At 59.2% G+C, this 9,967-nt stretch overlaps 1 long non-coding RNA gene across 1 annotated transcript; it reads right to left on the bottom strand.

Moving 5' to 3' along the window:
• Nucleotides 1-1,687: 1,687 nt before the first annotated feature.
• On the bottom strand, nt 1,688-7,128 carry LOC125612950. The gene is made up of 3 exons (XR_007343431.1): nt 6,866-7,128; nt 6,173-6,274; nt 1,688-3,092 (listed from the first exon to the last, which is right to left on the bottom strand). It is a non-coding gene; the product is annotated as an uncharacterized LOC125612950 (long non-coding RNA).
• Between the last annotated feature and the right edge of the window lie 2,839 nt (nt 7,129-9,967).

The following is a 9,967-nucleotide window of genomic DNA, read 5'->3' as shown; positions in this document are numbered from 1 at the left end:
CTCCCACCCCCTCCCCCAGTCCTGTGGCCACACATTCTGCTGTATCGTCTTCTCTCTGCCTGGATAATTCACCCACAGGTCACTGTCCCTCTGGCCACATCCTACTCTCTTCTGGTCTCAGCTTGGATGTCACCTTCCCTGACATCTCAGGTTCCCAGCTATGGAGACTTGCTGCCCCTGTGCAGAGACAGTCTGCACATGGCCCGCCATGCCCAATGGCTCCTCGGTGTTTCTGGAAGGTTCTTGGGGGCAGGCAGCCTCTCCTGTGTTTCTGTCTGCCCAGCGGCCACCACAGGTCCTGGAAGGAGTGAAGGGAGAGGGGCCAGAGCCACCTCCCTCCTGTGGGCCAGGGGAGAGGCAGGTCCCCGCATACTCGGGGATTTGACAGACTGCCTCCAAGGGAGGTGCCAGACTGAAGGTGGTCTCCAGTGAAGAGGGGTCTAAGGCCCTCCTGCCCCTCTGACCCTTCATCCACCATCACATCCTGGTCAGGACAGGCCCCCGAGACTGGAACAAGGCCCTGCTGTTCCAAATCTCCCCACAGGAGGGCGCAGCTGAGGGGGAGTCTCGCCAAGCTGGACTAGGCCGCCTCTGCCTGGGGCTCCTGCCCACCCCTGTCCCTGGTCCACCCACTGTGCACCTGCGCCTCGGGACCTGTTTCCAGGTGCTCACACGTTGTCATGACTACCGTCAGACAGAGGTGCCATCCAGATGGCCCAGGGTCCTCCTCCTGGGCTTGGTGGCCAAGGAGGGTGGGGGCAGGAGCTAGCCACCTATTGCCAGAGGCATCAATGAGAATAAGACTTTGGCCTTCTGGTGAGGGTCACTGTCCCCATCACATCACTGTGAGCCTTTGCTTCTGTTACTATTATTCTGTTTTTTCTTTTCTTTTTTGGTACCACGGATTTTACCCAGGGGTGCTTTACCACTGAGCCACATCCCCAGCCCCTGCCCCCTTTTCTAAGTTTTTAAGCCTGGGTTTCACTAAATTGCTTAGGCTCTAAGTTGCTGAGGCTGGCCTCAAATACGATCCTCCTGCTTCAGCCTCCCCAGTTCCTGTGAATACAGGCATGTGCCACCACACCCAGCTGTTCTTTTGTTTTGGTTTGTATGGTGCTGAGGATTGAACCCAGGACCTTGCACATGGTAAGCAAGCACTCTACCAGCAAGCTACACCTCAGCCCCACTGTGAGCCTTTGAGTGAATTTTATCGTATAACTCCTGCCATAGTTCTAAGAGAAGCTCATATTCATAAGGGTTCCATTTGCCAGATGGGAGTACAAGGGCACAGAGAGGTTAAAGAACTTACTCAAAGTCACATAGCTAGTAAATGTATAAGCAGCAGGTGCTTTGATGGCAGAGATCTCAGTATTTTTCAGTTATTTGTGGTTTAGTTATTATATGAACTACCTCACCGTGATGCAAAGAAGGAAACACACTGGTGATTATCAACACAAATGACTCACAATGCTGCAAGTTTCCAAAAGTACAGGTATAATGTGATGGTGTTAATGTAAAGCTTAAAATGTGGGCTGGGGTTGTGGCTCAGTGGTAGAGTGCTTGCCTAGCATGCGTGAGGTCCTGAGTTTGATCCCTGGCACCACATAAAAATAAATAAAATAAAGGTACCGTGTCCACTTACAAATAAAAAATATATATTTCAAAAAATATAGCTTAAAATGTGCATAAGCCATAGCTTAACAGTAGCCTCTACATCGGAGCGTTTTGCATACACAGAATCAACCAACTGATATTCAGAATAAAATTGATCTGCACTGAACAGAGGTTCATTATTCCCTAAACAATAAGTCTAACAGCTATTGACCACTTTTACCTTGTGCTTAGTGTTACATGTAATCTAAGGTGACTTCGAGGACGTGCAAGATCCTATGTAAATACTACCTCCATCATTTTATAGAAGGGACTTGAGCTTCCGTGGATTTTGGCATTCAAGTGGGCTCCTGTAACCCGTCCTCTCCAGACATCGAGAAACAAACTCACGGTGTTTAGGGACACGCACATTAATTAGTAAAATATGCAGCAGTGTGTGGGCTGGTGGCTGCCAAATCCTGGTTCCCCTTCCCCTCCTAGCCCATGGAGGACTTCGGTCAGAGAGGCTCAGGAACCCCCGGGGACATGAGTCACGCATCTGTCAACCTGAGGGGCACTTGGGAGGCTCTTGACCCTGGGGTTCACCCAGACCCCGGTCCCTTTGGTCAGTTTTACCTCAGACTCCCACTCCCTCCCGAGAACACACTGCAGTGACCCTCCCGGGCCTTTGCTGGGGTGACCCGGGTCCCTTCTCATTTACCTGTCACCACCTGCTGGAAGCATTAATGAGCCCCACAGAGAGGACAGAAGGAGCGAGTCACCCTGCGCCAGCTGCAGGGGGGTGGGGGTGGCAGGAGACCAGGTCACCAGGAGCCAGCAGGCAGAGGGCCATCCTCCCTACGTAACCTGTAAACTCAGTGTGTCTCCAATAGAATCGCCACGTTATTCCTGGAGCTGGATCAGATAGTTTTAGTTTCATTTAAAAATAGTGGCAGCAGCAGCAGCAGCAGCAGCAAGGGGTTGAGGGTGCTGGCTGCGCCCAGGAGGGGCCGCAGGGCCCCTGGCAGCCGCTGAGGTAGGGACCGGCCGTGTGGAAGGAGGGCCAGGGCCCATTCCGGCCTGGACCCTCTGGGACCAGCTTCTCTCCAGAAAGGGCTTCTGGGCTCTTGCTTCCTGGCTCTGGGTCCCGCTCAGAAGTGGCCCCAGCCCCACTGGGGTGAGCCGACCCACCAGGGACCACTCAGGAGTCCCGTCTCCGGACTCTGATGAGGGGCGACCCCTCTCCCTGCTGGCTTCCTGGCATGTGGGGCTGGACAGGATGACCCCAGGGCCTTACAGAGGCCAGCTGCAGTGGCCTCCTGGGGTCTGCGGTCCTCCTTCCCAGGCCAAGGGCTTCTGGCGCTGACCCTGGTGCTGAACGAGTGTCTCTTGGGAGCACAGAGAGGCCCAGAGCGGCAGGAGGAAGCCCCTGCCACCACGAGGCAGGCGGCCAGGCCGGGAACAGCTGGCTTCTGGCTTCTCAAAGGCCTCTGTCATTTCACCTGTGGGGAGGGGGGCATGCGGTGACCTTGACCTGTCCCATGGCCATCAGGAAACCAATGACCTGCCTCTGAAAGAATAGGAGCAAGTGTCCCTTGGAAAGAGAGCTGGGCCCAGCCGTGAATAAAGGGATTGATTCGTGGTGCCCGAGGGGAGCCCAGAGTTCTGGGGCCCAGGCACCAGAGGGACCAGGAGTCACGTCCACTAGTGTGAGGGAGACTCGGAGAGAAGGCCCCGGGAACAACGCCAGCCAGCCACCGTTCGTTCAGATCAACATGCCAGTACTGAGGACCTGCCATGGGCCTGGGGACGTGCTCCCCTCTGTCCCGTGGGACTTAGGTCTCAGCGGCCGCAGGGTGGGGTACAGGTGGGAGACAGGCCACAAGCCGCAGACCTGAGAGGCAGGCCATGACACCCACCTGGCAGTAAGTGACATTGAAACAAAGGTCTGAATGGGGCTCGGGAGGGAGCTGAGCAGGAGCCAGGGGAGAAGGTTCTAGATGGAGAGGGCAGTGCATGCCAACGTCCTGCAAGGCCAGGGAGGAGGCCAGTGTGGGGAGAGAGCGAGGGACACTGGGAGGACGCCAGGGAGGATGCAGGCTTGTCCCCTGAGTGAATGCAGGGCCACGGGGACACTCCAAGTTCAGGGGCCACAGCAACTCTGCCTGCTGCTGAGGACAGACTGCAGGATGAGCGTGGAGGCAGAGAGACTGCAGGGAGGCTGTGGGAGGCTGTGGGAGGCTGCGGGAGGCTGCGGGAGGCTGCGGGAGGCTGCAGGGTGGCGGTGCAGGAACCCAGGGAGAGGCGGTGCTTCTGGATATATCTAGAAAGCTGTGCCAGGAGCTCCCCGGCAGATGGGAAGTGGCGGTGAGAGGAAGAGGCATCTGGAGCCACCCAGGTTTCTGGCCCCAGTAACCGGAAGGAAGAGGCTGGCTGGGGAAGGGGGTGGAGAGACGTGGGGCCCAGGGATCTCACTGATGGACGTGGCGCTTGGAGAGGCCTATTTGGCACCGCGAGTGGGCAGCAGGTGCCAAGAGTCTGGGGCTTGGCGGGAACCTGGGGAATCACTGGCATACAGATGACATTTGTCGTCAGACGCAGGGCCACGTGCCAGACACAGCTCAGAGGCCGGGAGGCCAAGCAGAGCCTCCCAAGGTACCCACAGTAGAAGGACAAAATGCTCATTTTGCAGCCGTGGAAACCAAGACTCACCACCTGTTGATGACAGAGCCAGGTTCAAGAGCAGGCTACCCCCCAGCCAGGCAGTGTCACGGGGTGTCACAGATGGGATGTGGAGAGACTTAGGCTCAGGGAGCAGGCGATGATCCAGAAAAGAAGAGGCCAGGGGTGTGAGGAGTGGCGAATCAAGTCATAGAGAGGGACACACTCGCGCTCACAGAGGCCAAGTGGGGGGGCAGTGAGATGAGGGTGCAGAGGGACGATGGACCAGACCCAGGGCACCGCGTGAGATTGGCCTGAAGAGCCTCAGCTGGACGGGGAAAAGAGCAGGGAGCCATTGATGGTTCTTGAGGAGGGCATCCCACGGTCAAACCGGCCCTGATGAAAGACCCCCCAGGTCTGAGCCTGCCTGCCGGGTGGGGGGCGCCAGGAGCGACCAGAGAGGAGGAGGTGAGCAGGCAGAGGGTCTCTGAGGCCACGTGGGGGCTGGAGGTGAGAACGAGTCAGGGCAAAACTCCAGAGGGCGGGGCTGACGTCCCTCAACAGGAGAAGGGCAGCCGATTCCCCAGGGAACTTGCTCCTGGGGCTGGTGAACCAGGAGGGGGCAGGTTCCCACCCTCCTGTCCTGGTCCAGGAGCCAGAGCTGCAGGGCTGGGAGCCTGGGCAGGGGCCAGGGGAGCGGCCATTACCAGGGTGTGTCCGGCTGGCCAATGGCCAGAGCTGAGGCCAGAGATTAAGGAAGTGTCCATCCAGAGGACAAAGGTCTGGGGTAGACGACGTCGGGGAGGGAGAGGGGGCTGCTTGAGGCGAGATCAAAGTCTAGCACAGAATCTTGCCTTGCTTGTCCCCTTCCCAGCTGTGCCCTGGGACTCGTTTTCAAACCATTCTGGTTGGTCACCAGTGTCCTCATCTGTAAGACTGTCACAAGGACAGTACGCCACTGCTCAGGACCCTGCCCAGCTCAGGCACGTTCATAAGAAGCTGAGTCCCAGGGATCCCTGGGCAGAATCAGGTCCTGACTCCAAGCAAAGAGATGTGTCGAGAAGGGACAGGGTCCCAGGGATGACGAGGACATTGACAGAACCAGGCTGGAGATGAGGAACTTTCCAGGTGACCTCAGTGAATTCTCCCAGCCATGCCACGAGGGAGTGTCCGTCATGGTGCCCATTTCACAGACAGGAAATGGGGCCCGGGAGAGGGTTCTTGGCTACACGACCAGGAACGAGTCAAAGAGGGAGGAGGACCGGGGGCTGCGGAGGCTCTAGGACATCTGCTGGTAACCACTGCCCCACACGGTCCTTCGTGAGAGTGGCCACGGGGGATTGAGAGGCCCAGAGAGGGTGGCTTCCCTGAGCAGCAGGAGCAGAAGCCGTGACACTAAGGACTCACAAGTGGGCAGAGAGGAAATGGGAGGGAGAAGTGCAGGCCGCGCCATGGAGAAGTAGGAGGAGGGTGTGGGGGTGTGGGGTCAAGGAGAGGTCTGCACCAGAGGAGAGGAGGACCCTGGGGTCAGCAGGAGGGGAGGGTCCCGGGCAGGGAGGCGTGAAGAGCCAGCAGATGGGGTGTGGCTGCGACAGGAGGCCCTTCTGGGATGAGGAGGCTCTGGGAGCACAGCCGCCCCTGGAGACTGGAGCACGTCTGTGATCCCAGGGACCCTGGAGGCTGAGGCAGGAGGATCGCAAGTCCAAGGCAGCCAGCCGGGGCAACTCAGCAAGGCCTTGTCCCCAAAAATAGAAAGGGCTGGGGGTGTGGCTCAGTGGTTGAGCACAGCTGGGTTCAATCTCTAGTAACATTAAAAAAAAAATTGTTCTGGGGTAAAGTAGCAGCTGAGATAGAGAACAAACCAAGCCCACAGTGTAGTTCAAAAATTCATACCTGATCAGCAGGGCGTGGTGGCGCTTACCTGTGATCCCAGTGACTTGGGAGGCTGAGGCAGGAGGATCGTGAGTTTAAAGTTAGCCTCTGCGATTTGGTGAGATTCTGAGCAACTTAGTGATAACCTGTCCTAAAATAAAAAATAAAAAGAGCTGGGGGTGTGGCTCAGTGGTTAAGCCCTCTGGGTTCAACCCAGTATCAAAGAAAAACAAAAAGAAAGAAAGAGAAAGAGAGAGAGAGAGAGAGAGAGAGAGAAATGTGTGCGGGATCATCCATCTGTCCACACATCTATGTATGTGCCTTCCCTCCATCACCAGCCATCAGCCATCCACCCATACTCCACCCACCCCTCCACCCACCCACATCCACACACACACCACCTTTCCACTGTTCATCCACGTGTCCGTCCACTCTTTTAAGCCCCCATCACTCATTCACCCACCCACCCACCCATCCAACCACCCGCCTCTTCCTCTCTTCCCTGCAGCATACTTTATGGAGACCCACCAGGTGTCTCAGCCGCCTNGTCATCTGTATGCCAGTGATTCCCCAGGTTCCCGCCAAGCCCCAGACTCTTGGCACCTGCTGCCCACTCGCGGTGCCAAATAGGCCTCTCCAAGCGCCACGTCCATCAGTGAGATCCCTGGGCCCCACGTCTCTCCACCCCCTTCCCCAGCCAGCCTCTTCCTCTCTTCCCTGAGCATACTTTATGGAGACCCACCAGGTGCTCAGCGCTGGAGGAACGAGTTGGAGCCCAGCGGATGGAGGTCCTTGTTTCCAGGGTCCCAGTCTCTGCGGAGACCCAGGGAAGCCAGCCGTCACCGCACAGGGGAAGTCAGTGACCTCTGGGGACACAGACAAGGGTGGAGGTTGAAGGAAGGAAGTGGGGGGTCCAGGCTGGGATCTGAAGGAGGGTGGGAGAGACAGGAAGTGGAAGGGGGAGTGGAAGAGGGTGTCAGGGAATCTGGAACCAAGTGGGGCCCGGCCGGGGCTGGGGGCGGTGGGGGCGCCTAGCACAGTGAGGCCTGGGCTCCATCCTCAGCTCCACGTAAAAATGAACAAGCAAAGTAGAGACATTGTGTTTATCTACAGCTAAGAAAAGGGGGGCGGGTGGGAGGTGAGCTGAGGGTCACAGTCCCAGGAACCTGGGCTCCACCCTCAGGGTGACGGGAGGCGCTGAGGCAGTGGAGAAGGGACAGCTTTGTTCTGGGAAGGACCGTGGAGCTGGGACCTAGTGTGGCCCACAGAGGGTGGCGGGGCGGCCGAGGATGGCCAGGGGAGTTGGATCCAGGGTGGCGCCCAGACTTGCTGGTTGAACCTGGGCTCCGAGTGACAGTGACAGCCCGGGCAGCAACGACCCTTGGGTTTCTGACCTGAGAGCCAAGCAGGCCCCACCTGGAGTCATGGGGGAGTGCTTCAGCTCTGGGAAGGGGGTGGGGCCATATTTTGGGATGACACGTGGAAACCACATAAGAACTACGGACTTAGGCCCCCATCCCCACCTCACAGGGCGGAGCCATGGGTGCAGGTGGCTGGATCCTCACCCGGATGCTCAGGGCCCTGGGCAACCCTTGCCCCTGTTGGAGCCTCACTGAGGCTGGCACCACCTGGGAAAGCACGGCCCACCCTGGCGCTCCTGCCACAGCTGTCTAGCCCCGTGAGAGTGATGAGCCACCTGACCCCGGCCTGGGACTGACAGCACCGCTGACTCCACCCCACCCCCAGGTGGCCTTGCTCCCAAGCCTGGAGAGACCCCGCGTGGGAGCAGGGACCCTTCCCGCCTCTCTTGCAGGGCCAAGGAACAGAATCCTGCAGGTGCGGCCAGTCTGCCCTAAGCAGGGGGGCATGGATCCCCTCCAGCTGGTCTCACCCCCAGGGACTCCCTGAAGACAGCAACCTTGGGGTGGGGACAGCAGGGTGGCAGTGCTCAGCCAGGTGTCTGGCCAGCGTTACTCAGAACTAATGGGGACTGAGCCACACGGCCACCTTCCCACCCAGATCCCGCTCTGCTGCTGGCAGACCTGCGCCCCTCCCTGCCTTCGCCCGGCCCTCCCTCCCTCCTCCAGAGCGCCCTCTCGGGCCCCTCCTCACAGCCCTGCCTCGCTGCCGCCGCCTCCTCTTGGCAGCCCCCCACGGTTGCCCCAATGGCACCTCCAGATCCTAGAGTCCTCACATCACGGTAACGGTCTCCCCGAGGCCCTGCTCCCAGCGCAGACTCCAGGGCATCCCACCTGGAAGGTCCCTTGGAGTCCGATTCATGGCCTGGGGAATGGGAGAGAGAGAAGTCTGGTTAATCCCTGGAAGGAAACCACCTTAGGACTGTCCCTGGGGGCTGGGGACATAGCTCAGTTGGCAGAGTGCTTGCCTCGCATGCATAAGGCCCTGGGTTCCATCCCCAGCACCAAAAAATAAAAAAGAATGTCCCTGGGCTTTGCTGTGTCCCGCGTAAGGCCGGAAGGCCCTGCCCAGCCCTCTCACCTCTCCTTCCTTGAGTGTTCGGCACCTTCCCTCCTACTTGCCTTTGCCAAGTGGGGCCTCCTGTGAAAAGCCTGCCCTCCCCTCTGGGTAGGAATCCCACCTACCAGGCCAGCCCACCAGCACCTCCTCCAGGCAGCCCTCCAAGATCTGCTGGCCAGAAGCAACTTCCCACCCTGTGCCCTACATGTCCCCAGGAAGGGCCAGGCTTTGCACCCCACCCCCCCACATGGTGAACCCCTCGAGGGTGGAGGCTGCACCGGGTCCCTGCAGCCCCAGGGTGCCCCAGGTGGCCCCAGGGTGCCCCAGGTGGCTGGGTGTGCTGCTCTGCTCGGCTCCCAGCCTGGCAGCCTGCACCAGCCCAGAGCTAGTCTAGAACCTTCTGCTCCAGCTCCTATGACTGTTCCCTGGAAGGCCAGGGGAATTTGGGTCCTTCTGTAGAAAAGTCCTGAGTGTGCAGGAGGACAAAGGGGACACAGAAGCCACACAGGGAGTTTCCCCTGCGGGCCTCGGACTGCTTTGCTGCTGGTCATGCCACCGTAGACACTTGCTGTTACTGGCATAGGACAGCATTTGGTGACCTCTGCAGCAGGACAAAAGTCACTGGGCAGAGGGCATGGTGAGCAACGAGGACCCAGAGGCACGGCACCCCTGAGGGGTAGACCAGCGGGGACAGCTTCCTCGTGCTCCTCCTGGGACCCAGGCCTCCACCCCTTCCCCAGCCTCCCCGCCTCTCCCTGCTCCACAGGATGGGGAGCCATTGGGAGCTCCTCCCGTGCCATGGGAAGTGCACCAGGCATGTGCACCCCAAGAACACCCCCTTCCTTGCCCTCCCCCCTGTTCCTGTGCAAATGCACAGGAGGGAGGACCCAGCCAAGACAGGCTGTAGGGTAGGCAGGACTTCCCCCGGGCTGTGGCCTGGGGAGGGGGCACAGTTAGGACCCCCAGCAGCTGATGCGACTCCAAGGGAAGCAGAGAAATGCTGGTGTCAGGCTGGCCAAGGGAAGGCTCCCGTCCTTTCTGGACCTATTGTCTATCTGCCTCTGTGGGTGATTAAATGGAGACCCAAGCGGGCCTGTGGGCTGCCAGGGGTCACACTGCAAGGCTGTGACAGGGGACGCTGCCCCAGGAGGCTCTGCCATGGGCAGGCACATCCCCTCCCCAGGAACTGCCCCAGGCCCAGCCTCCTGGCGTGCTCTGTGGGGTGCTGAGGAGGCCTGGCCTTGGTTGCCCTGGTGGACAGGGGACCGACTGGCATGCACTGATGCTGTGGCCGAGGCTGTGCCCCAAGAGCTCTGCCTGGGGGTCCTGGAAATGCCAGGGCCTGCACTGGCTGGACCCTGACCAA

This window comes from Marmota marmota, unplaced genomic scaffold (genome assembly GCF_001458135.2).
Source record: "Marmota marmota marmota unplaced genomic scaffold, marMar, whole genome shotgun sequence".
NCBI classification, from domain to species: domain Eukaryota; kingdom Metazoa; phylum Chordata; class Mammalia; order Rodentia; family Sciuridae; genus Marmota; species Marmota marmota.
This window is presented reverse-complemented; position numbering and strand designations above follow the sequence as displayed.